This window comes from Schistocerca nitens, chromosome 6, assembly GCF_023898315.1.
Source record: "Schistocerca nitens isolate TAMUIC-IGC-003100 chromosome 6, iqSchNite1.1, whole genome shotgun sequence".
NCBI lineage: Eukaryota > Metazoa > Arthropoda > Insecta > Orthoptera > Acrididae > Schistocerca > Schistocerca nitens.
The window spans coordinates 115445200-115459962 of NC_064619.1; the positions used below are offsets into that span (position 1 = coordinate 115445200).

At 50.2% G+C, this 14763-nt stretch overlaps 26 non-coding genes across 26 annotated transcripts; all 26 read right to left on the minus strand.

Annotated features, from left to right (window-relative positions):
* Positions 1-228: 228 nt before the first annotated feature.
* On the minus strand, positions 229-302 carry Trnan-guu (transfer RNA asparagine (anticodon GUU)). Its single transcript has one exon. It is a non-coding gene; the product is annotated as a tRNA-Asn (tRNA).
* A 333-nt stretch (positions 303-635) lies between these two features.
* On the minus strand, positions 636-707 carry Trnat-cgu (transfer RNA threonine (anticodon CGU)). Its single transcript has one exon. It is a non-coding gene; the product is annotated as a tRNA-Thr (tRNA).
* Positions 708-1395: 688 nt separating this feature from the next.
* On the minus strand, positions 1396-1469 carry Trnan-guu (transfer RNA asparagine (anticodon GUU)). Its single transcript has one exon. It is a non-coding gene; the product is annotated as a tRNA-Asn (tRNA).
* Positions 1470-1802: 333 nt separating this feature from the next.
* Positions 1803-1874, minus strand: Trnat-cgu (transfer RNA threonine (anticodon CGU)). Its single transcript has one exon. It is a non-coding gene; the product is annotated as a tRNA-Thr (tRNA).
* Positions 1875-2562: 688 nt separating this feature from the next.
* Trnan-guu (transfer RNA asparagine (anticodon GUU)) lies at positions 2563-2636 on the minus strand. The gene has a single exon. It is a non-coding gene; the product is annotated as a tRNA-Asn (tRNA).
* Positions 2637-2969: 333 nt separating this feature from the next.
* Positions 2970-3041, minus strand: Trnat-cgu (transfer RNA threonine (anticodon CGU)). The gene has a single exon. It is a non-coding gene; the product is annotated as a tRNA-Thr (tRNA).
* Positions 3042-3729: 688 nt separating this feature from the next.
* Trnan-guu (transfer RNA asparagine (anticodon GUU)) lies at positions 3730-3803 on the minus strand. The gene has a single exon. It is a non-coding gene; the product is annotated as a tRNA-Asn (tRNA).
* Positions 3804-4136: 333 nt separating this feature from the next.
* On the minus strand, positions 4137-4208 carry Trnat-cgu (transfer RNA threonine (anticodon CGU)). Its single transcript has one exon. It is a non-coding gene; the product is annotated as a tRNA-Thr (tRNA).
* A 688-nt stretch (positions 4209-4896) lies between these two features.
* Positions 4897-4970, minus strand: Trnay-gua (transfer RNA tyrosine (anticodon GUA)). Its single transcript has one exon. It is a non-coding gene; the product is annotated as a tRNA-Tyr (tRNA).
* A 333-nt stretch (positions 4971-5303) lies between these two features.
* On the minus strand, positions 5304-5375 carry Trnat-cgu (transfer RNA threonine (anticodon CGU)). The gene has a single exon. It is a non-coding gene; the product is annotated as a tRNA-Thr (tRNA).
* A 688-nt stretch (positions 5376-6063) lies between these two features.
* On the minus strand, positions 6064-6137 carry Trnan-guu (transfer RNA asparagine (anticodon GUU)). Its single transcript has one exon. It is a non-coding gene; the product is annotated as a tRNA-Asn (tRNA).
* A 333-nt stretch (positions 6138-6470) lies between these two features.
* On the minus strand, positions 6471-6542 carry Trnat-cgu (transfer RNA threonine (anticodon CGU)). The gene has a single exon. It is a non-coding gene; the product is annotated as a tRNA-Thr (tRNA).
* Positions 6543-7230: 688 nt separating this feature from the next.
* On the minus strand, positions 7231-7304 carry Trnan-guu (transfer RNA asparagine (anticodon GUU)). Its single transcript has one exon. It is a non-coding gene; the product is annotated as a tRNA-Asn (tRNA).
* A 333-nt stretch (positions 7305-7637) lies between these two features.
* Positions 7638-7709, minus strand: Trnat-cgu (transfer RNA threonine (anticodon CGU)). Its single transcript has one exon. It is a non-coding gene; the product is annotated as a tRNA-Thr (tRNA).
* A 688-nt stretch (positions 7710-8397) lies between these two features.
* On the minus strand, positions 8398-8471 carry Trnan-guu (transfer RNA asparagine (anticodon GUU)). Its single transcript has one exon. It is a non-coding gene; the product is annotated as a tRNA-Asn (tRNA).
* A 333-nt stretch (positions 8472-8804) lies between these two features.
* On the minus strand, positions 8805-8876 carry Trnat-cgu (transfer RNA threonine (anticodon CGU)). The gene has a single exon. It is a non-coding gene; the product is annotated as a tRNA-Thr (tRNA).
* A 688-nt stretch (positions 8877-9564) lies between these two features.
* Positions 9565-9638, minus strand: Trnan-guu (transfer RNA asparagine (anticodon GUU)). Its single transcript has one exon. It is a non-coding gene; the product is annotated as a tRNA-Asn (tRNA).
* Positions 9639-9971: 333 nt separating this feature from the next.
* On the minus strand, positions 9972-10043 carry Trnat-cgu (transfer RNA threonine (anticodon CGU)). Its single transcript has one exon. It is a non-coding gene; the product is annotated as a tRNA-Thr (tRNA).
* Positions 10044-10731: 688 nt separating this feature from the next.
* Trnay-gua (transfer RNA tyrosine (anticodon GUA)) lies at positions 10732-10805 on the minus strand. The gene has a single exon. It is a non-coding gene; the product is annotated as a tRNA-Tyr (tRNA).
* A 333-nt stretch (positions 10806-11138) lies between these two features.
* Trnat-cgu (transfer RNA threonine (anticodon CGU)) lies at positions 11139-11210 on the minus strand. The gene has a single exon. It is a non-coding gene; the product is annotated as a tRNA-Thr (tRNA).
* A 688-nt stretch (positions 11211-11898) lies between these two features.
* Positions 11899-11972, minus strand: Trnan-guu (transfer RNA asparagine (anticodon GUU)). Its single transcript has one exon. It is a non-coding gene; the product is annotated as a tRNA-Asn (tRNA).
* A 333-nt stretch (positions 11973-12305) lies between these two features.
* On the minus strand, positions 12306-12377 carry Trnat-cgu (transfer RNA threonine (anticodon CGU)). The gene has a single exon. It is a non-coding gene; the product is annotated as a tRNA-Thr (tRNA).
* Positions 12378-13065: 688 nt separating this feature from the next.
* Positions 13066-13139, minus strand: Trnan-guu (transfer RNA asparagine (anticodon GUU)). Its single transcript has one exon. It is a non-coding gene; the product is annotated as a tRNA-Asn (tRNA).
* Positions 13140-13472: 333 nt separating this feature from the next.
* Positions 13473-13544, minus strand: Trnat-cgu (transfer RNA threonine (anticodon CGU)). Its single transcript has one exon. It is a non-coding gene; the product is annotated as a tRNA-Thr (tRNA).
* Positions 13545-14236: 692 nt separating this feature from the next.
* Trnan-guu (transfer RNA asparagine (anticodon GUU)) lies at positions 14237-14310 on the minus strand. Its single transcript has one exon. It is a non-coding gene; the product is annotated as a tRNA-Asn (tRNA).
* Positions 14311-14643: 333 nt separating this feature from the next.
* Trnat-cgu (transfer RNA threonine (anticodon CGU)) lies at positions 14644-14715 on the minus strand. The gene has a single exon. It is a non-coding gene; the product is annotated as a tRNA-Thr (tRNA).
* Between the last annotated feature and the right edge of the window lie 48 nt (positions 14716-14763).

Below are 14763 nucleotides of genomic sequence, written 5' to 3' on the forward strand. Positions count from 1 at the left end.
ATACTTTTTGTGTGCAGAGGAGATACATGTTTGCCCTTAACACTGCATTTCTTTGTTAATGGTAGGCACTGTGGGCAGAATTGTAATGTCTGGTATGTGAGGTAGCACGTACATGTGCTGTGTACCGGAAGGTGCGGTGTTTGTAACCAGCAACGATAAAGACGCACGTGTGCCAATACTTTTTGGTGCGATTGTATGTCCTCACCTCGGTGCCGGTTAAAACGATTTCGCCCCCGGGTGGGCTCGAACCACCAACCTTTCGGTTAACAGCCGAACGCGCTAGCCGATTGCGCCACGGAGGCCTTGAATTTCGCTCACTTGTGCTCTGTATATCAACGCAATTCGTATACCTTCTGCAGGAATCTCGCAGAATGGTAGCATCTGCTTGCGCCTCTTCACATGGATAACGTGCATGCACACTGTAGCGAGGTTCGTACACGAATGACATCGCCAAGCATGACATTATACTACAAAATGCATACAAACCACTGTTGTGCCTATGCATTCAGAAAACCTCTGAGGCCAGTAGAATACTTTTCATAGGCTGTAGAACATCCCTTTCATTCAGTGTACTGCCATGTGTTAGATGCTGCTCGAGATAGCTCCGCTCCTTGCAGGAAGGTTAAAAAAATGAATGCCTTCTGTGAGGTTCGAACTCACGACCCCTGGTTTACGAGACCAGTGCTCTACCACTGAGCTAAGAAGGCGGCAGCTTAGCGTTTGTGAGCTATCCCCGAATTGTCACTTCATCATACTGAATCTTGCAGCCCTCGACCAGATATCGGATTTGGCACCCAGCTGCTGCAGGGGGTGTCCACATTGCCGTTTTCCAAATCTCTTGACTGTTTCGCCCTTACGATCGACGACGAGCGTCGGGCCACCAGAAGTTTGCGGTCTGCACAATCCTGTCCTAGTGCACAGCTTGTGGGATAGCGTGGCTCGACTGCGAAATGCGCCTTTCGGCTCCTCTCTCTGGCTACAGTATGCTGTTGTCCACAGTGGCACTGGCGTTGCCCATGGGGCTTCATGTAAGGCGACTGCACGTCTCTCGGCCAACAGCGGCCCACTGCAGATCGACACTTAAGAGACACCAAATACAAATCGACATCGAGAGACAGGCCCTGTCATATGGCAGTCGCGACGTATACGCTGAAATTGAATGTAAAGAATACGTCTTTTGTAGTGGGCGTCGCTCTACTGCAGTGCACACATGACGAATAAATAGGAAAAGAGTAGAACGTCTGTGTAGGGCCATGTTTTTACCTACAGTGTCACTTGGCTGAATGTGTATAAGGCTCTGTGGCATCACTCAAACACAGCCAAATTGTCACGCTAGCTGTGCATCTCTAACAAAGTTGACGTATGTCCTCACCTCGGTGCCGGTTAAAACGATTTCGCCCCCGGGTGGGCTCGAACCACCAACCTTTCGGTTAACAGCCGAACGCGCTAGCCGATTGCGCCACGGAGGCCTTGAATTTGGCTCACTTGTGCTCTGTATATCAACGCAATTCGTATACCTTCTGCAGGAATCTCGCAGAATGGTAGCATCTGCTTGCGCCTCTTCACATGGATAACGTGCATGCACACTGTAGCGAGGCTCGTACACGAATGACATCGCCAAGCATGACATTATACTACAAAATGCATACAAACCACTGTTGTGCCTATGCATTCAGAAAACCTCTGAGGCCAGTAGAATACTTTTCATAGGCTGTAGAACATCCCTTTCATTCAGTGTACTGCCATGTGTTAGATGCTGCTCGAGATAGCTCCGCTCCTTGCAGGAAGGTTAAAAAAATGAATGCCTTCTGTGAGGTTCGAACTCACGACCCCTGGTTTACGAGACCAGTGCTCTACCACTGAGCTAAGAAGGCGGCAGCTTAGCGTTTGTGAGCTATCCCCGAATTGTCACTTCATCATACTGAATCTTGCAGCCCTCGACCAGATATCGGATTTGGCACCCAGCTGCTGCAGGGGGTGTCCACATTGCCGTTTTCCAAATCTCTTGACTGTTTCGCCCTTACGATCGACGACGAGCGTCGGGCCACCAGAAGTTTGCGGTCTGCACAATCCTGTCCTAGTGCACAGCTTGTGGGATAGCGTGGCTCGACTGCGAAATGCGCCTTTCGGCTCCTCTCTCTGGCTACAGTATGCTGTTGTCCACAGTGGCACTGGCGTTGCCCATGGGGCTTCATGTAAGGCGACTGCACGTCTCTCGGCCAACAGCGGCCCACTGCAGATCGACACTTAAGAGACACCAAATACAAATCGACATCGAGAGACAGGCCCTGTCATATGGCAGTCGCGACGTATACGCTGAAATTGAATGTAAAGAATACGTCTTTTGTAGTGGGCGTCGCTCTACTGCAGTGCACACATGACGAATAAATAGGAAAAGAGTAGAACGTCTGTGTAGGGCCATGTTTTTACCTACAGTGTCACTTGGCTGAATGTGTATAAGGCTCTGTGGCATCACTCAAACACAGCCAAATTGTCACGCTAGCTGTGCATCTCTAACAAAGTTGACGTATGTCCTCACCTCGGTGCCGGTTAAAACGATTTCGCCCCCGGGTGGGCTCGAACCACCAACCTTTCGGTTAACAGCCGAACGCGCTAGCCGATTGCGCCACGGAGGCCTTGAATTTGGCTCACTTGTGCTCTGTATATCAACGCAATTCGTATACCTTCTGCAGGAATCTCGCAGAATGGTAGCATCTGCTTGCGCCTCTTCACATGGATAACGTGCATGCACACTGTAGCGAGGCTCGTACACGAATGACATCGCCAAGCATGACATTATACTACAAAATGCATACAAACCACTGTTGTGCCTATGCATTCAGAAAACCTCTGAGGCCAGTAGAATACTTTTCATAGGCTGTAGAACATCCCTTTCATTCAGTGTACTGCCATGTGTTAGATGCTGCTCGAGATAGCTCCGCTCCTTGCAGGAAGGTTAAAAAAATGAATGCCTTCTGTGAGGTTCGAACTCACGACCCCTGGTTTACGAGACCAGTGCTCTACCACTGAGCTAAGAAGGCGGCAGCTTAGCGTTTGTGAGCTATCCCCGAATTGTCACTTCATCATACTGAATCTTGCAGCCCTCGACCAGATATCGGATTTGGCACCCAGCTGCTGCAGGGGGTGTCCACATTGCCGTTTTCCAAATCTCTTGACTGTTTCGCCCTTACGATCGACGACGAGCGTCGGGCCACCAGAAGTTTGCGGTCTGCACAATCCTGTCCTAGTGCACAGCTTGTGGGATAGCGTGGCTCGACTGCGAAATGCGCCTTTCGGCTCCTCTCTCTGGCTACAGTATGCTGTTGTCCACAGTGGCACTGGCGTTGCCCATGGGGCTTCATGTAAGGCGACTGCACGTCTCTCGGCCAACAGCGGCCCACTGCAGATCGACACTTAAGAGACACCAAATACAAATCGACATCGAGAGACAGGCCCTGTCATATGGCAGTCGCGACGTATACGCTGAAATTGAATGTAAAGAATACGTCTTTTGTAGTGGGCGTCGCTCTACTGCAGTGCACACATGACGAATAAATAGGAAAAGAGTAGAACGTCTGTGTAGGGCCATGTTTTTACCTACAGTGTCACTTGGCTGAATGTGTATAAGGCTCTGTGGCATCACTCAAACACAGCCAAATTGTCACGCTAGCTGTGTATCTCTAACAAAGTTGACGTATGTCCTCACCTCGGTGCCGGTTAAAACGATTTCGCCCCCGGGTGGGCTCGAACCACCAACCTTTCGGTTAACAGCCGAACGCGCTAGCCGATTGCGCCACGGAGGCCTTGAATTTGGCTCACTTGTGCTCTGTATATCAACGCAATTCGTATACCTTCTGCAGGAATCTCGCAGAATGGTAGCATCTGCTTGCGCCTCTTCACATGGATAACGTGCATGCACACTGTAGCGAGGCTCGTACACGAATGACATCGCCAAGCATGACATTATACTACAAAATGCATACAAACCACTGTTGTGCCTATGCATTCAGAAAACCTCTGAGGCCAGTAGAATACTTTTCATAGGCTGTAGAACATCCCTTTCATTCAGTGTACTGCCATGTGTTAGATGCTGCTCGAGATAGCTCCGCTCGTTGCAGGAAGGTTAAAAAAATGAATGCGTTCTGTGAGGTTCGAACTCACGACCCCTGGTTTACGAGACCAGTGCTCTACCACTGAGCTAAGAAGGCGGCAGCTTAGCGTTTGTGAGCTATCCCCGAATTGTCACTTCATCATACTGAATCTTGCAGCCCTCGACCAGATATCGGATTTGGCACCCAGCTGCTGCAGGGGGTGTCCACATTGCCGTTTTCCAAATCTCTTGACTGTTTCGCCCTTACGATCGACGACGAGCGTCGGGCCACCAGAAGTTTGCGGTCTGCACAATCCTGTCCTAGTGCACAGCTTGTGGGATAGCGTGGCTCGACTGCGAAATGCGCCTTTCGGCTCCTCTCTCTGGCTACAGTATGCTGTTGTCCACAGTGGCACTGGCGTTGCCCATGGGGCTTCATGTAAGGCGACTGCACGTCTCTCGGCCAACAGCGGCCCACTGCAGATCGACACTTAAGAGACACCAAATACAAATCGACATCGAGAGACAGGCCCTGTCATATGGCAGTCGCGACGTATACGCTGAAATTGAATGTAAAGAATACGTCTTTTGTAGTGGGCGTCGCTCTACTGCAGTGCACACATGACGAATAAATAGGAAAAGAGTAGAACGTCTGTGTAGGGCCATGTTTTTACCTACAGTGTCACTTGGCTGAATGTGTATAAGGCTCTGTGGCATCACTCAAACACAGCCAAATTGTCACGCTAGCTGTGTATCTCTAACAAAGTTGACGTATGTCCTCACCTCGGTGCCGGTTAAAACGATTTCGCCCCCGGGTGGGCTCGAACCACCAACCTTTCGGTTTACAGCCGAACGCGCTAGCCGATTGCGCCACGGAGGCCTTGAATTTGGCTCACTTGTGCTCTGTATATCAACGCAATTCGTATACCTTCTGCAGGAATCTCGCAGAATGGTAGCATCTGCTTGCGCCTCTTCACATGGATAACGTGCATGCACACTGTAGCGAGGCTCGTACACGAATGACATCGCCAAGCATGACATTATACTACAAAATGCATACAAACCACTGTTGTGCCTATGCATTCAGAAAACCTCTGAGGCCAGTAGAATACTTTTCATAGGCTGTAGAACATCCCTTTCATTCAGTGTACTGCCATGTGTTAGATGCTGCTCGAGATAGCTCCGCTCCTTGCAGGAAGGTTAAAAAAATGAATGCCTTCTGTGAGGTTCGAACTCACGACCCCTGGTTTACGAGACCAGTGCTCTACCACTGAGCTAAGAAGGCGGCAGCTTAGCGTTTGTGAGCTATCCCCGAATTGTCACTTCATCATACTGAATCTTGCAGCCCTCGACCAGATATCGGATTTGGCACCCAGCTGCTGCAGGGGGTGTCCACATTGCCGTTTTCCAAATCTCTTGACTGTTTCGCCCTTACGATCGACGACGAGCGTCGGGCCACCAGAAGTTTGCGGTCTGCACAATCCTGTCCTAGTGCACAGCTTGTGGGATAGCGTGGCTCGACTGCGAAATGCGCCTTTCGGCTCCTCTCTCTGGCTACAGTATGCTGTTGTCCACAGTGGCACTGGCGTTGCCCATGGGGCTTCATGTAAGGCGACTGCACGTCTCTCGGCCAACAGCGGCCCACTGCAGATCGACACTTAAGAGACACCAAATACAAATCGACATCGAGAGACAGGCCCTGTCATATGGCAGTCGCGACGTATACGCTGAAATTGAATGTAAAGAATACGTCTTTTGTAGTGGGCGTCGCTCTACTGCAGTGCACACATGACGAATAAATAGGAAAAGAGTAGAACGTCTGTGTAGGGCCATGTTTTTACCTACAGTGTCACTTGGCTGAATGTGTATAAGGCTCTGTGGCATCACTCAAACACAGCCAAATTGTCACGCTAGCTGTGCATCTCTAACAAAGTTGACGTATGTCCTCACCTCGGTGCCGGTTAAAACGATTTCGCCCCCGGGTGGGCTCGAACCACCAACCTTTCGGTTAACAGCCGAACGCGCTAGCCGATTGCGCCACGGAGGCCTTGAATTTGGCTCACTTGTGCTCTGTATATCAACGCAATTCGTATACCTTCTGCAGGAATCTCGCAGAATGGTAGCATCTGCTTGCGCCTCTTCACATGGATAACGTGCATGCACACTGTAGCGAGGCTCGTACACGAATGACATCGCCAAGCATGACATTATACTACAAAATGCATACAAACCACTGTTGTGCCTATGCATTCAGAAAACCTCTGAGGCCAGTAGAATACTTTTCATAGGCTGTAGAACATCCCTTTCATTCAGTGTACTGCCATGTGTTAGATGCTGCTCGAGATAGCTCCGCTCCTTGCAGGAAGGTTAAAAAAATGAATGCCTTCTGTGAGGTTCGAACTCACGACCCCTGGTTTACGAGACCAGTGCTCTACCACTGAGCTAAGAAGGCGGCAGCTTAGCGTTTGTGAGCTATCCCCGAATTGTCACTTCATCATACTGAATCTTGCAGCCCTCGACCAGATATCGGATTTGGCACCCAGCTGCTGCAGGGGGTGTCCACATTGCCGTTTTCCAAATCTCTTGACTGTTTCGCCCTTACGATCGACGACGAGCGTCGGGCCACCAGAAGTTTGCGGTCTGCACAATCCTGTCCTAGTGCACAGCTTGTGGGATAGCGTGGCTCGACTGCGAAATGCGCCTTTCGGCTCCTCTCTCTGGCTACAGTATGCTGTTGTCCACAGTGGCACTGGCGTTGCCCATGGGGCTTCATGTAAGGCGACTGCACGTCTCTCGGCCAACAGCGGCCCACTGCAGATCGACACTTAAGAGACACCAAATACAAATCGACATCGAGAGACAGGCCCTGTCATATGGCAGTCGCGACGTATACGCTGAAATTGAATGTAAAGAATACGTCTTTTGTAGTGGGCGTCGCTCTACTGCAGTGCACACATGACGAATAAATAGGAAAAGAGTAGAACGTCTGTGTAGGGCCATGTTTTTACCTACAGTGTCACTTGGCTGAATGTGTATAAGGCTCTGTGGCATCACTCAAACACAGCCAAATTGTCACGCTAGCTGTGCATCTCTAACAAAGTTGACGTATGTCCTCACCTCGGTGCCGGTTAAAACGATTTCGCCCCCGGGTGGGCTCGAACCACCAACCTTTCGGTTAACAGCCGAACGCGCTAGCCGATTGCGCCACGGAGGCCTTGAATTTGGCTCACTTGTGCTCTGTATATCAACGCAATTCGTATACCTTCTGCAGGAATCTCGCAGAATGGTAGCATCTGCTTGCGCCTCTTCACATGGATAACGTGCATGCACACTGTAGCGAGGCTCGTACACGAATGACATCGCCAAGCATGACATTATACTACAAAATGCATACAAACCACTGTTGTGCCTATGCATTCAGAAAACCTCTGAGGCCAGTAGAATACTTTTCATAGGCTGTAGAACATCCCTTTCATTCAGTGTACTGCCATGTGTTAGATGCTGCTCGAGATAGCTCCGCTCCTTGCAGGAAGGTTAAAAAAATGAATGCCTTCTGTGAGGTTCGAACTCACGACCCCTGGTTTACGAGACCAGTGCTCTACCACTGAGCTAAGAAGGCGGCAGCTTAGCGTTTGTGAGCTATCCCCGAATTGTCACTTCATCATACTGAATCTTGCAGCCCTCGACCAGATATCGGATTTGGCACCCAGCTGCTGCAGGGGGTGTCCACATTGCCGTTTTCCAAATCTCTTGACTGTTTCGCCCTTACGATCGACGACGAGCGTCGGGCCACCAGAAGTTTGCGGTCTGCACAATCCTGTCCTAGTGCACAGCTTGTGGGATAGCGTGGCTCGACTGCGAAATGCGCCTTTCGGCTCCTCTCTCTGGCTACAGTATGCTGTTGTCCACAGTGGCACTGGCGTTGCCCATGGGGCTTCATGTAAGGCGACTGCACGTCTCTCGGCCAACAGCGGCCCACTGCAGATCGACACTTAAGAGACACCAAATACAAATCGACATCGAGAGACAGGCCCTGTCATATGGCAGTCGCGACGTATACGCTGAAATTGAATGTAAAGAATACGTCTTTTGTAGTGGGCGTCGCTCTACTGCAGTGCACACATGACGAATAAATAGGAAAAGAGTAGAACGTCTGTGTAGGGCCATGTTTTTACCTACAGTGTCACTTGGCTGAATGTGTATAAGGCTCTGTGGCATCACTCAAACACAGCCAAATTGTCACGCTAGCTGTGCATCTCTAACAAAGTTGACGTATGTCCTCACCTCGGTGCCGGTTAAAACGATTTCGCCCCCGGGTGGGCTCGAACCACCAACCTTTCGGTTAACAGCCGAACGCGCTAGCCGATTGCGCCACGGAGGCCTTGAATTTGGCTCACTTGTGCTCTGTATATCAACGCAATTCGTATACCTTCTGCAGGAATCTCGCAGAATGGTAGCATCTGCTTGCGCCTCTTCACATGGATAACGTGCATGCACACTGTAGCGAGGCTCGTACACGAATGACATCGCCAAGCATGACATTATACTACAAAATGCATACAAACCACTGTTGTGCCTATGCATTCAGAAAACCTCTGAGGCCAGTAGAATACTTTTCATAGGCTGTAGAACATCCCTTTCATTCAGTGTACTGCCATGTGTTAGATGCTGCTCGAGATAGCTCCGCTCCTTGCAGGAAGGTTAAAAAAATGAATGCCTTCTGTGAGGTTCGAACTCACGACCCCTGGTTTACGAGACCAGTGCTCTACCACTGAGCTAAGAAGGCGGCAGCTTAGCGTTTGTGAGCTATCCCCGAATTGTCACTTCATCATACTGAATCTTGCAGCCCTCGACCAGATATCGGATTTGGCACCCAGCTGCTGCAGGGGGTGTCCACATTGCCGTTTTCCAAATCTCTTGACTGTTTCGCCCTTACGATCGACGACGAGCGTCGGGCCACCAGAAGTTTGCGGTCTGCACAATCCTGTCCTAGTGCACAGCTTGTGGGATAGCGTGGCTCGACTGCGAAATGCGCCTTTCGGCTCCTCTCTCTGGCTACAGTATGCTGTTGTCCACAGTGGCACTGGCGTTGCCCATGGGGCTTCATGTAAGGCGACTGCACGTCTCTCGGCCAACAGCGGCCCACTGCAGATCGACACTTAAGAGACACCAAATACAAATCGACATCGAGAGACAGGCCCTGTCATATGGCAGTCGCGACGTATACGCTGAAATTGAATGTAAAGAATACGTCTTTTGTAGTGGGCGTCGCTCTACTGCAGTGCACACATGACGAATAAATAGGAAAAGAGTAGAACGTCTGTGTAGGGCCATGTTTTTACCTACAGTGTCACTTGGCTGAATGTGTATAAGGCTCTGTGGCATCACTCAAACACAGCCAAATTGTCACGCTAGCTGTGTATCTCTAACAAAGTTGACGTATGTCCTCACCTCGGTGCCGGTTAAAACGATTTCGCCCCCGGGTGGGCTCGAACCACCAACCTTTCGGTTAACAGCCGAACGCGCTAGCCGATTGCGCCACGGAGGCCTTGAATTTGGCTCACTTGTGCTCTGTATATCAACGCAATTCGTATACCTTCTGCAGGAATCTCGCAGAATGGTAGCATCTGCTTGCGCCTCTTCACATGGATAACGTGCATGCACACTGTAGCGAGGCTCGTACACGAATGACATCGCCAAGCATGACATTATACTACAAAATGCATACAAACCACTGTTGTGCCTATGCATTCAGAAAACCTCTGAGGCCAGTAGAATACTTTTCATAGGCTGTAGAACATCCCTTTCATTCAGTGTACTGCCATGTGTTAGATGCTGCTCGAGATAGCTCCGCTCGTTGCAGGAAGGTTAAAAAAATGAATGCGTTCTGTGAGGTTCGAACTCACGACCCCTGGTTTACGAGACCAGTGCTCTACCACTGAGCTAAGAAGGCGGCAGCTTAGCGTTTGTGAGCTATCCCCGAATTGTCACTTCATCATACTGAATCTTGCAGCCCTCGACCAGATATCGGATTTGGCACCCAGCTGCTGCAGGGGGTGTCCACATTGCCGTTTTCCAAATCTCTTGACTGTTTCGCCCTTACGATCGACGACGAGCGTCGGGCCACCAGAAGTTTGCGGTCTGCACAATCCTGTCCTAGTGCACAGCTTGTGGGATAGCGTGGCTCGACTGCGAAATGCGCCTTTCGGCTCCTCTCTCTGGCTACAGTATGCTGTTGTCCACAGTGGCACTGGCGTTGCCCATGGGGCTTCATGTAAGGCGACTGCACGTCTCTCGGCCAACAGCGGCCCACTGCAGATCGACACTTAAGAGACACCAAATACAAATCGACATCGAGAGACAGGCCCTGTCATATGGCAGTCGCGACGTATACGCTGAAATTGAATGTAAAGAATACGTCTTTTGTAGTGGGCGTCGCTCTACTGCAGTGCACACATGACGAATAAATAGGAAAAGAGTAGAACGTCTGTGTAGGGCCATGTTTTTACCTACAGTGTCACTTGGCTGAATGTGTATAAGGCTCTGTGGCATCACTCAAACACAGCCAAATTGTCACGCTAGCTGTGTATCTCTAACAAAGTTGACGTATGTCCTCACCTCGGTGCCGGTTAAAACGATTTCGCCCCCGGGTGGGCTCGAACCACCAACCTTTCGGTTTACAGCCGAACGCGCTAGCCGATTGCGCCACGGAGGCCTTGAATTTGGCTCACTTGTGCTCTGTATATCAACGCAATTCGTATACCTTCTGCAGGAATCTCGCAGAATGGTAGCATCTGCTTGCGCCTCTTCACATGGATAACGTGCATGCACACTGTAGCGAGGCTCGTACACGAATGACATCGCCAAGCATGACATTATACTACAAAATGCATACAAACCACTGTTGTGCCTATGCATTCAGAAAACCTCTGAGGCCAGTAGAATACTTTTCATAGGCTGTAGAACATCCCTTTCATTCAGTGTACTGCCATGTGTTAGATGCTGCTCGAGATAGCTCCGCTCCTTGCAGGAAGGTTAAAAAAATGAATGCCTTCTGTGAGGTTCGAACTCACGACCCCTGGTTTACGAGACCAGTGCTCTACCACTGAGCTAAGAAGGCGGCAGCTTAGCGTTTGTGAGCTATCCCCGAATTGTCACTTCATCATACTGAATCTTGCAGCCCTCGACCAGATATCGGATTTGGCACACAGCTGCTGCAGGGGGTGTCCACATTGCCGTTTTCCAAATCTCTTGACTGTTTCGCCCTTACGATCGACGACGAGCGTCGGGCCACCAGAAGTTTGCGGTCTGCACAATCCTGTCCTAGTGCACAGCTTGTGGGATAGCGTGGCTCGACTGCGAAATGCGCCTTTCGGCTCCTCTCTCTGGCTACAGTATGCTGTTGTCCACAGTGGCACTGGCGTTGCCCATGGGGCTTCATGTAAGGCGACTGCACGTCTCTCGGCCAACAGCGGCCCACTGCAGATCGACACTTAAGAGACACCAAATACAAATCGACATCGAGAGACAGGCCCTGTCATATGGCAGTCGCGACGTATACGCTGAAATTGAATGTAAAGAATACGTCTTTTGTAGTGGGCGTCGCTCTACTGCAGTGCACACATGACGAATAAATAGGAAAAGAGTAGAACGTCTGTGTAGGGCCATGTTTTTACCTACAGTGTCACTTGGCTGAATGTGTATAAGGCTCTGTGGCATCACTCAAACACAGCCAAATTGTCACGCTAGCTGTGTATCTCTAACAAAGTTGACGTATGTCCTCACCTCGGTGCCGGTTAAAACGATTTCGCCCCCGGGTGGGCTCGAACCACCAACCTTTCGGTTAACAGCCGAACGCGCTAGCCGATTGCGCCACGGAGGCCTTGAATTTGGCTCACTTGTGCTCTGTATATCAACGCAATTCGTATACCTTCTGCAGGAATCTCGCAGAATGGTAGCATCTGCTTGCGCCTCTTCACATGGATAACGTGCATGCACACTGTAGCGAGGCTCGTACACGAATGACATCGCCAAGCATGACATTATACTACAAAATGCATACAAACCACTGTTGTGCCTATGCATTCAGAAAACCTCTGAGGCCAGTAGAATACTTTTCATAGGCTGTAGAACATCCCTTTCATTCAGTGTACTGCCATGTGTTAGATGCTGCTCGAGATAGCTCCGCTCCTTGCAGGAAGGTTAAAAAAATGAATGCCTTCTGTGAGGTTCGAACTCACGACCCCTGGTTTACGAGACCAGTGCTCTACCACTGAGCTAAGAAGGCGGCAGCTTAGCGTTTGTGAGCTATCCCCGAATTGTCACTTCATCATACTGAATCTTGCAGCCCTCGACCAGATATCGGATTTGGCACCCAGCTGCTGCAGGGGGTGTCCACATTGCCGTTTTCCAAATCTCTTGACTGTTTCGCCCTTACGATCGACGACGAGCGTCGGGCCACCAGAAGTTTGCGGTCTGCACAATCCTGTCCTAGTGCACAGCTTGTGGGATAGCGTGGCTCGACTGCGAAATGCGCCTTTCGGCTCCTCTCTCTGGCTACAGTATGCTGTTGTCCACAGTGGCACTGGCGTTGCCCATGGGGCTTCATGTAAGGCGACTGCACGTCTCTCGGCCAACAGCGGCCCACTGCAGATCGACACTTAAGAGACACCAAATACAAATCGACATCGAGAGACAGGCCCTGTCATATGGCAGTCGCGACGTATACGCTGAAATTGAATGTAAAGAATACGTCTTTTGTAGTGGGCGTCGCTCTACTGCAGTGCACACATGACGAATAAATAGGAAAAGAGTAGAACGTCTGTGTAGGGCCATGTTTTTACCTACAGTGTCACTTGGCTGAATGTGTATAAGGCTCTGTGGCATCACTCAAACACAGCCAAATTGTCACGCTAGCTGTGTATCTCTAACAAAGTTGACGTATGTCCTCACCTCGGTGCCGGTTAAAACGATTTCGCCCCCGGGTGGGCTCGAACCACCAACCTTTCGGTTAACAGCCGAACGCGCTAGCCGATTGCGCCACGGAGGCCTTGAATTTGGCTCACTTGTGCTCTGTATATCAACGCAATTCGTATACCTTCTGCAGGAATCTCGCAGAATGGTAGCATCTGCTTGCGCCTCTTCACATGGATAACGTGCATGCACACTGTAGCGAGGCTCGTACACGAATGACATCGCCAAGCATGACATTATACTACAAAATGCATACAAACCACTGTTGTGCCTATGCATTCAGAAAACCTCTGAGGCCAGTAGAATACTTTTCATAGGCTGTAGAACATCCCTTTCATTCAGTGTACTGCCATGTGTTAGATGCTGCTCGAGATAGCTCCGCTCCTTGCAGGAAGGTTAAAAAAATGAATGCCTTCTGTGAGGTTCGAACTCACGACCCCTGGTTTACGAGACCAGTGCTCTACCACTGAGCTAAGAAGGCGGCAGCTTAGCGTTTGTGAGCTATCCCCGAATTGTCACTTCATCATACTGAATCTTGCAGCCCTCGACCAGATATCGGATTTGGCACCCAGCTGCTGCAGGGGGTGTCCACATTGCCGTTTTCCAAATCTCTTGACTGTTTCGCCCTTACGATCGACGACGAGCGTCGGGCCACCAGAAGTTTGCGGTCTGCACAATCCTGTCCTAGTGCACAGCTTGTGGGATAGCGTGGCTCGACTGCGAAATGCGCCTTTCGGCTCCTCTCTCTGGCTACAGTATGCTGTTGTCCACAGTGGCACTGGCGTTGCCCATGGGGCTTCATGTAAGGCGAGCGACTGCACGTCTCTCGGCCAACAGCGGCCCACTGCAGATCGACACTTAAGAGACACCAAATACAAATCGACATCGAGAGACAGGCCCTGTCATATGGCAGTCGCGACGTATACGCTGAAATTGAATGTAAAGAATACGTCTTTTGTAGTGGGCGTCGCTCTACTGCAGTGCACACATGACGAATAAATAGGAAAAGAGTAGAACGTCTGTGTAGGGCCATGTTTTTACCTACAGTGTCACTTGGCTGAATGTGTATAAGGCTCTGTGGCATCACTCAAACACAGCCAAATTGTCACGCTAGCTGTGTATCTCTAACAAAGTTGACGTATGTCCTCACCTCGGTGCCGGTTAAAACGATTTCGCCCCCGGGTGGGCTCGAACCACCAACCTTTCGGTTAACAGCCGAACGCGCTAGCCGATTGCGCCACGGAGGCCTTGAATTTGGCTCACTTGTGCTCTGTATATCAACGCAATTCGTATACCTTCTGCAGGAATCTCGCAGAATGGTAGCATCTGCTTGCGCCTCTTCACATGGATAACGTGCATGCACACTGTAGCGAGGCTCGTACACGAATGACATCGCCAAGCATGACATTATACTACAAAATGCATACAAACCACTGTTGTGCCTATGCATTCAGAAAACCTCTGAGGCCAGTAGAATACTTTTCATAGGCTGTAGAACATCCCTTTCATTCAGTGTACTGCCATGTGTTAGATGCTGCTCGAGATAGCTCCGCTCCTTGCAGGAAGGTTAAAAAAATGAATGCCTTCTGTGAGGTTCGAACTCACGACCCCTGGTTTACGAGACCAGTGCTCTACCACTGAGCTAAGAAGGCGGCAGCTTAGCGTTTGTGAGCTATCCCCGAATTGTCACTTCATCATAC